Raw genomic sequence first — 8437 nt, 5'->3', positions numbered from 1 at the left:
TACAAATTAAAAGAGGCTGAGGACTGGCAGACTGCAAGGGATAAAGAGTTCTATTAGAAGCCTCCTTGAAAGTTCCCAGGGGTTTTCTTCAAAATCAAGACCAAAGGGGACACAACTGACTATAGGCTACAACGACCCAGGCCCTCCATCCTTCTGTCATTTCAGGACCCCTTTCTTTGCCATAAAATTAATGAGGATGTTCCATATGTCTATCTGCTGACAAAAAATCCACAAAATGCACTTTGGGGTTGACCAATGAGCTCTAATGCACTTTGGATGAAATCACATTAACATTAGGTTATAGTGAATAATTTCTAAGAAGGCGTAAACGATTGTTTAACAGGTCTTTGTGGTTGATTCTACATTAATGGCTATTTGATTGAACTAATTTGAGGTGACTGTTCAGTTCCGTTTTTCTGAACCGTTCTGAATGTCACACGGACGTGCGGTCATTGGAGATCATTGGCTCTGCCTCACCTGAACCTGACACACACTGCATGTGTATGGCCTCTCTGGCCCTTGGACCGAAGGGGTCGCATCTGGAGGTGATCCAGAAGTGACCTCACTTCCAGATCATGGTGACCCATGGCATCATGTGCCTCACTGGTACAAGAAGTTACGGCATGTCTCAGGAAGGTTGCTCTCACTAGCCCTAATAGCCCAGTTTTAGACCATTGTTAATACAAGTACAGAGAAGCGATATGGTATCAAAAAGGAAGACTTTGAAAGCTTTCATTGTTCACGAAGGATCTTGAGCAGCCCTGTTTCAGGTCAAAGATCACAGCATTGGTATGTTGTGAAAATCGCAGTAAAGTTTTACTTTACAAGGCACTTTCAGGACACCATTTAATGAGCACAAAAATAGTGAGGTAGCCACATACAACCATGTTTAGGTTGCATTTGGTCTTATTCTGCAACATGGTGATAAGGAACATTAAAATAATGCATTTGAAGCTAAGCAGATTAAGGTCTGATCAACATCTGGATGGGTGACCACCTCAGAATCCTATGTATGTTACCTTGACAGAAGCATAGTGTGAGATAAATATATTTTGCTTTTTTTTTTTAAAGGGGAACACCTAAATTGTCTAACAATCCAAGCCTATCTGCAGGGCTCTTCCGGCAGAATGTGTATTCCGCTGGCAGAAGTGCCAAGATTCAGGTGGAAGTGTCTGTATCTTGGTGCACACTGCGTAATGTCATCACACTTGCTGACACTGATAGTGAGTGCAATGAGGCCACTACCACAGTAGCTGATGATCGCACAAGGCTCGCCAGAGGTGAAGAGTGTCTGCTGCTGCTAGGTATGACAGCAATGGAACCTTGTTGTGGAAGGGGTGGAGAGAGAGTGGGAGGACAAGGGACATTTCTGGGTGGGGAGGGAGAGGAATCAAGAGCAGGGAAGAGGCAGGAGGGGGTAGGTCCAGTGGCAATGGCACATCCCAAATCTTATCCCCTCTTTTGAAAATCTCACCACCTTTTTACCTTCTTGAACATATGCCTCCAAAACAGGTGGTGTAAGTCCAAGAGACCCCTAGGCAGCCCCAGGGCTTATGTGGAGGTAAGTAAAAGCTCTTTTTACTTGCCTTTCATTTGGGGGCAGGGAGGGGACAAAACAGGGTGGGAAGGAGAGGATTGGGGGCAGGGTGGATGTGGGAGGGAGTGAATCCAGTGGTAATGGTGCACGCCAGATCTGATCCCTTCTGGCAGCAGCCTCTTAACCTTTTTCTCACCTTGGACTTGAACCAGTGAAATCAGTGGTCTAAGAAGACTTATTGCAGAGCAGGAGGCTTAGGGAGGGGTGGGATTTAAATCCCATTTCTCCTCCAAAGCCTCCTGCTCCACGTCCACGGACAGCCATGCTGAAAAGGTATATGCTGTATCCAGTGGGGTACTGGATACAGCATATACCTTTTCAGCATGGCTGTCCCAACCAGTAGGAGGATGATAGAATTGGGCTATAAGAGAGATTCTTTGCTAGAATAACCTATAGAGCCTTCGCCTCTGATCAGAACGCACACTTTGCCCTCTGCATTCCTTCACACACTTGTTTCTATGAAACAACATAAATGCGACTCCAGCAGAATGGAGCTTCATTTTCAGTTTCACAGCTCCTCCATCCCTGGCTATTTCCAGTCACAGTGATCTCTGCTCATGCACTGCCTGCATTTGTCATGTTTATTATTTGATGTTGTCTACTGCCGTCTGGCACGTATGCACACGTGTGAGGGAAGGGAGTCATCGCTGTAGTGAATGAAGCATGTAGAGCTGCTGCATTTTTTTCTTTCCAGCAGATCCGTTTGAGTTCAAACTATGCAGAAGATGAGACAAACGATCCCAGTTTGACCTCATGCAAAATGATACGAATGACCAGCCATGTATTTTAAATGACTGTGAGCCCAATCCTGTGTATGTGTACTCAGAAGTAAGTCCCATTATAGTCAATGAAGCTTACTCCCAGGTAAGTGTGGATAGGATTGCAGCCTCAGAGAGTGCCATGACAGAAACAACCCAGGAAGTGATGGATAGAGCAAGGTTCTAGGAATAGTCATTTTTCTATCACTCCTTCTCCATAAGATGGTCTTCTATTTCCTCTGATATTTATTAAGCTTTCAGACCAACAGAATTAATGTTAATGAGTAGGGCATTGATGCATCAATGTACCTGCTTCAAACAGATAGGGGAAGGTTGAGATACAAAACTGGTACTTTAGCAACTTTTAATGGCATTTTGGACAGGGACTCATTCTTATGAAAATGTGTGACAAGAAGTTTTTGGCCTTGTTTTAAAATGGCATGGATAGGAATCTTGATCTGTTGATTCATGTCCCAATCCTCTCCCCCACCATTCTATGTGATGCAGCCATACTGCCAGAGTGTATGCTATATCCTATGGTAGGTGGGCAACCAGGCAGCCCAGGAGATGTAAAGTATTTTTTACTTTCCCTTGGTAGGCTCCTTGGTTGTCAGTGGGTCTCCTCAGACATACGTACACCAGCTATTTAGCTGGCTTAAGTCCAAGGAGCTACAGGGGGCAGGTCTGGGCACTTCTCAGTGGGCACTTCTGTGGCCAAGAACTGCAGTGGTTGTGTAGCAAAGGGCCAATTGAGCAAGTCCCCTTGGCAATGAAGGGTCTCAAAGGCAAAAAGAGGGCTATGAAGCAAGCTCTGAACATGCAATCATGCCAACTGTCAATAACATTTACAGCCCTTTTAAAATGGTCAAAGAGCTCTGCAGTTTTTTAACATGGGTCACCATACACAGATATTGTGAAACAGAACATTAGAGGTGTTTGAAAACAGTGTTATTTTACTCAGAAGTAAGCCCATTGTGTTCAGTAAGACTTGGGCTGTAATCCTGCCTTGCTCACAGGAAACAAACACCTCTGCAAATCATAGATCACAAAAACTAAGGTGGAGACAGAGGGAAACCGTCATGGAGTGAGTTTATTGCCATACAAAGTTTTGAAAATGCTCTCCTCAGCCAGTACTCCAAAGTCAATACTCCAGTCAGTGGGCTGCACAAGAACATAAAGCACATTGTCTTCAGGACTGTGGAAGATTTGGTGCTCTGTGTTGTAAAACAAACACAGTAATACTCATTGTAATAGATTCAGGAAAAGTTGGAAGCTAAAGCTAGCCAGCATATTTCAAAGAGTTTTATAACAGAAATATATAATCAAAGTGTCTTTCTTTCATGAGAATGCAAACAGTGTAAGATTACCAGAAATGCCTTAAGAGGAAAAGAAAAAAAAATACCACACAATGTATTGTATTACTTGATTCATTTTCTTTCAATTTTTACCTTAATTCTGTCTAATTACTGTATTGTGATCTAAGTCACTAATCTTAAATTAACTATCAACTAAACTTTTGAAGTACCCCTACAAATGCAAGATGATGAAATTTAAATTACTACAAGTTATTGTGTAATGTCTACACAGTGGAAAAGCAAACCTTCAGATATTTTCAATTCACTAGCTCACATCTCATTAAGATTTTCTTTCTCCATTTAAATATTAGAGGAGGAGAGTTTCAAAGTATCAAAGAAATGCAGAAATCTATGGAGCTGCCACCTGCACCTGTATGTCTAGGAGACTTCAAATAATGATAGACTCCAGAGCAGGCTCACCAGGCATGCTCCTTCAGTAAGTGTGCTTCAACACGATGCTGACAGAATGCTGTAAATTTACAGCTCAGTCCTATCCTTGAATTATGACAGGGGGCTGCTCATCCCACTGTTGTAAAAGGCCATGTGATGGCATGCGCAGTGCACCATCACTAGGCCAGTATGAACCACTGCTGGAAAGTGGCAGCAGCACCAGAGCTGTACTGGTGTGGGCCACGCACCACACCGAGGCAGGGAAATTGGCAGGGGGGTATTTCATAGGCTGGGAGGGGGAGTTTCTGGCTAAATCAGATGGCACTTGAATATGTGGTTGCTATGGTGGGGAGGAACCTGCCTCCTTCGGGGCATTGAGTGGCCTGGTGGTCTGAACTACAGAGAGTCCAGGATGGAAGGCAATGCATCTGATTGTGGAGCCCACAGATTCATTGAGATCTCTGGCAGTATACGAGGCTCCCGTAGGACCCCTACTGTACTCGGGGTTGGTGCAATGTCAGTGTCATGTTATGGTCCATTGAGTTCCTTTGGTATTGAGGTTGAGATCCAAATTACACACAACTGCGGCATGTCTGAATATTTTACCCAGATCTGCCCATATAATGTCAAAGGCATGAATAGGATTCTGATTTTAAGGGGACACTTGGGGAACTGGCCACTAGAATTGTGTTGGTGGGCAGTGTTGGAAGACTCTTACCTACCCTACCCCATGGGACCTATATTGTTGCAGAGTTTCATCTTATTTGCAACCATATATAAGGCTGTTGGGGGTGACTGTAAGACAGGTCAGTGTGAGGTGCCAGCAGTATGTTTATTTTAATCAAGCCGAGTAACAATTAGTTCCTTGTGCCAATGTCTGGTGTTGCCAACACTGCTCATTCACACGTACCCATGCCTATTCCTACACATTACATGTATACACACCATACAATCAAATTGACTCAAACTGTGGGAATTGGCAATAATTCTAGAGCAAGAGGCCAAATTTAGCAGTATCTGAAAGTATCTGAAAGTATCTGAGATTGTTGGTGTGTGTGAGCAGTGCAAACAACTCCTCAAAGTTCCTCAGAACTAGATTACCAGTAAACACGAGACTGAGCTTTTCAAAGAAGAGAGGGTTTAGTTAAGAAATACAGATAATAAGGGAAAAGTCACACTTAGTTACACACTCACAAGACTAGAGGCACTGTTACAGGGATAAAAGAAGGGGGAGAGTGGAGATGTCTGCAGGTTCCTGGAGTCTCCAGGCCAACTCTGGAGCATTGGCGACCTAACTGTAGTTGAATCCAGATCAGACAGAAGTTCTGATGGTTGGAGGACCATATGTCCCCTGGATGATGTGTTCTCCAGTATTAGCCTAGATTGCACTCCCCTTGAAGGATAAGGTTCATTGCCCAGGCATGTTAACCAGGCCCCTAGCTTTGCTGCTTGGTGTTCTGGTGGTGGCTACTGTGGCTAAGAGTGAATTTTTTCAGTTGTAGTTGATGTACAAGTTGCACCTCTTTCTGCTAGAAGCACATTCCATTACCATGCTTTAGAATTCCATTCCCTTGAGACATTTTTCTCTGCTGTGTTTTATATTCCTTGAGCATCATCACCCACAGGGGTGTGGTTCTGGACAGTGGAAAAGGGAAAATGTGTCTTCCCCCCGCCGCCCCCCTTTTGCCTTTTGAAACATTCCCTGTGTTCTGCAGTGGGTTTTTAAAAAAACTTTACAGCATGCATCCTCAGCAATCCTCACCCAAGCTCCAGGAAACTTTCTACAAACTGTTAACAGGCTTGAGTAATTCCCTCTCACCCCTCACCCACCATGTATGTGTGTTTTTGTTGATAAATGTTTCTCTTTAAGTTCACAATCATATCCACTTTTGTATCCCTAGGAATCCCTTCAAGCAAAGGACTAGCTTATTTTGGGGTGGTTTTGTTTTACAGTAAAATTGTTAGGCGCTCACCCACCTGAGCTTGCTTATAAGAGAGAATGATATATAAATGGTAAAAATGAACACTAGAGCCCTACTTCACAGGGTTGCTGTGAGGACTGAAGATACTAACTGCAAGATTCTTTACTTTCTGAAATCACTATAGCAGTGATGAAATGAAATACATGTGTGACACAAAAAAGATCAGATGTTCCATGGTCTTGGGTTTGATTGCACTATCTCTTTATGTTGCTGATTGCGTGCACTGCTTTTGCAGTACAAAGGATTTTATTTTGACTTCTGCATGTAATTACTTATTTCTGGCTAAAAAGCATGGCAATTTTCACTGAAATAACAAGGAATAAAAGGAGAGTCCATTGTAAACTATAATGTATGACACTACTCTTTAGAAGAGGTAAAACAATTTAAATAATGGGCTGTTTAATAAATGCCAAAAACAGCAATCCCCCACTTTCCTTGATCAAGACCACGATGTAATGTTTAAAACAATGACGAAGGAGGCATTTGGAGGCAGCAATACAAGATGCCTGCAACCTCTGATAAGCACATCATTAAGAATTCCACAAGAATTATCAAAGAGAGGCACAATTAAAACCTCAAGTTTCCTTCAACTGTGTTTGATTATGTGTATAGAGAAGTGTTTATTTTTCATTATGACTCATTTTGGATGTAATTAAACTTAATTTTAACAGGAAAATGAAAAGGATATGCCATAGGAACTGTGCTGATGACTGTCAGAAGAGGGACAGAGCAAGGGTGCCAAGTCGACTGGTGATGGAACCCACATTGTTGACCATGCTGTTCTTCCTGAATTCCAGAGCAATACTCTTAATCCTGCCCTCATCCCCCTTCCTCACAGTGATCACTAAATGGTGGGGTGCACTCTCTAGGGCAGCATATATGAGGAAGTCTTTAACGCTGCAGTCTTTAACCCTTTGTTTTGGAGGTGACACTGATTTCACTGGGACTTCTAAGGAAATGTTCCTCAGAACACAGTTTAGATTGAGTAGCATACATGAATCAGTGCAGAGGAACAAACAAAAGGCACTTTAGCAGGTTTCTGTAGGGAAGGAGATTATGGGGTAGGAGAAAGATTCTCAACAAGAATTAAAGGCCCACTTTTATGTACAGTATATTCAAATTAAATTGTGGAGAATTTTAAGAGGACTTGTGTGGTTACCCTATATTAACTCTATACCTATATAGAGATATATATACCTATAACCCTATATAAATGTTACACGGGTCTAAAAGTTTCCAGTTTATAATAACCCAATCATAATCAAATTACCAGCACTGATGCAGCTGTGCCAACACACTACATTTGGGGTGGGGGGGGCAGTCATATAAGGGCTATGCTTAGGGCTACACCGCAGTTGCACAAGTGCTGGAAAGTTAGTTAGGACACGGATGCCAGTTAAGGTATTTGTGCCATGCATACCTTCCAAATGGCCTACTTACATGCACAGTTACTTGGTGTATAGAGTGAGCTGGTCAAAGAAAGAGAGATGTTTGTGATGAATAATCACATGATGGGGGGATGCCTTGACTGTAACCCCCTAAATGGTGCCCTCGGAACAGTTATACATTATAACTATATAGGGTGCAACCCTAACCAACTTTCCAGCACTGGCATAGCTGTGCTAGTGGGGCATGTGCTGCATTCTGCAATTGGGGGGTAGTCATCGAGGTCTCCTCAAGGTAAGACAATGTTTATTCCCTTACCTTGGAGTTGCATTGCCCTTACCTCGGTTCTGGAGAGTTGGTTAGGATTGCACTCATAATGTATTACCTACAATGATGTTGGGCATGAAGGCAACACACAGAAGAAGACATAGGCTATATGTTCAGAACAAGGCCCTGTTCCCAAAATGCTGAGTAACAGCCCAATCCTATGCATATCTACTCAGAAGTAAGTCCTATTAGAGTCAATGGGGCTTACTCCCAGGAAAGTGTGGATAGGATTGGGCTGTAAGTCTGGGAGCATGTCTCAAAATTCTTCCCTAACTGCTACTCTGAAGTTCTACCAATAATGACCTGAAAACAGGTATATGAATATCATCCCCACTTACATCATTCTTATCAAAATTTCCATAGGACTTATACAACCTGATCCTAACTATGTTTGCTTAGTAACTCAGAATGACCTAAAGACACAAGACACAGTTGACTGCTGAACGGAAGCAGACTGACCTTGTCAGCTGCCTGAATGTTCCTCTTTGGCGGGACTATGGGGTAGAAAGAAGCCTAATTCATTTATTTAGAAGCCCAGTATAAATAAAAGTATGATAGGGCATGCTGTTCTTTACTGTCTTTTTCACTTTCACTCACAAACAGTCCAGTGCAGTTGATAATTATTATTTCCCATTCACAAAT

This window comes from Tiliqua scincoides, chromosome 3 (genome assembly GCF_035046505.1).
Source record: "Tiliqua scincoides isolate rTilSci1 chromosome 3, rTilSci1.hap2, whole genome shotgun sequence".
Taxonomy (NCBI): Eukaryota; Metazoa; Chordata; class Lepidosauria; order Squamata; family Scincidae; genus Tiliqua; species Tiliqua scincoides.
This window is presented reverse-complemented; position numbering follows the sequence as displayed.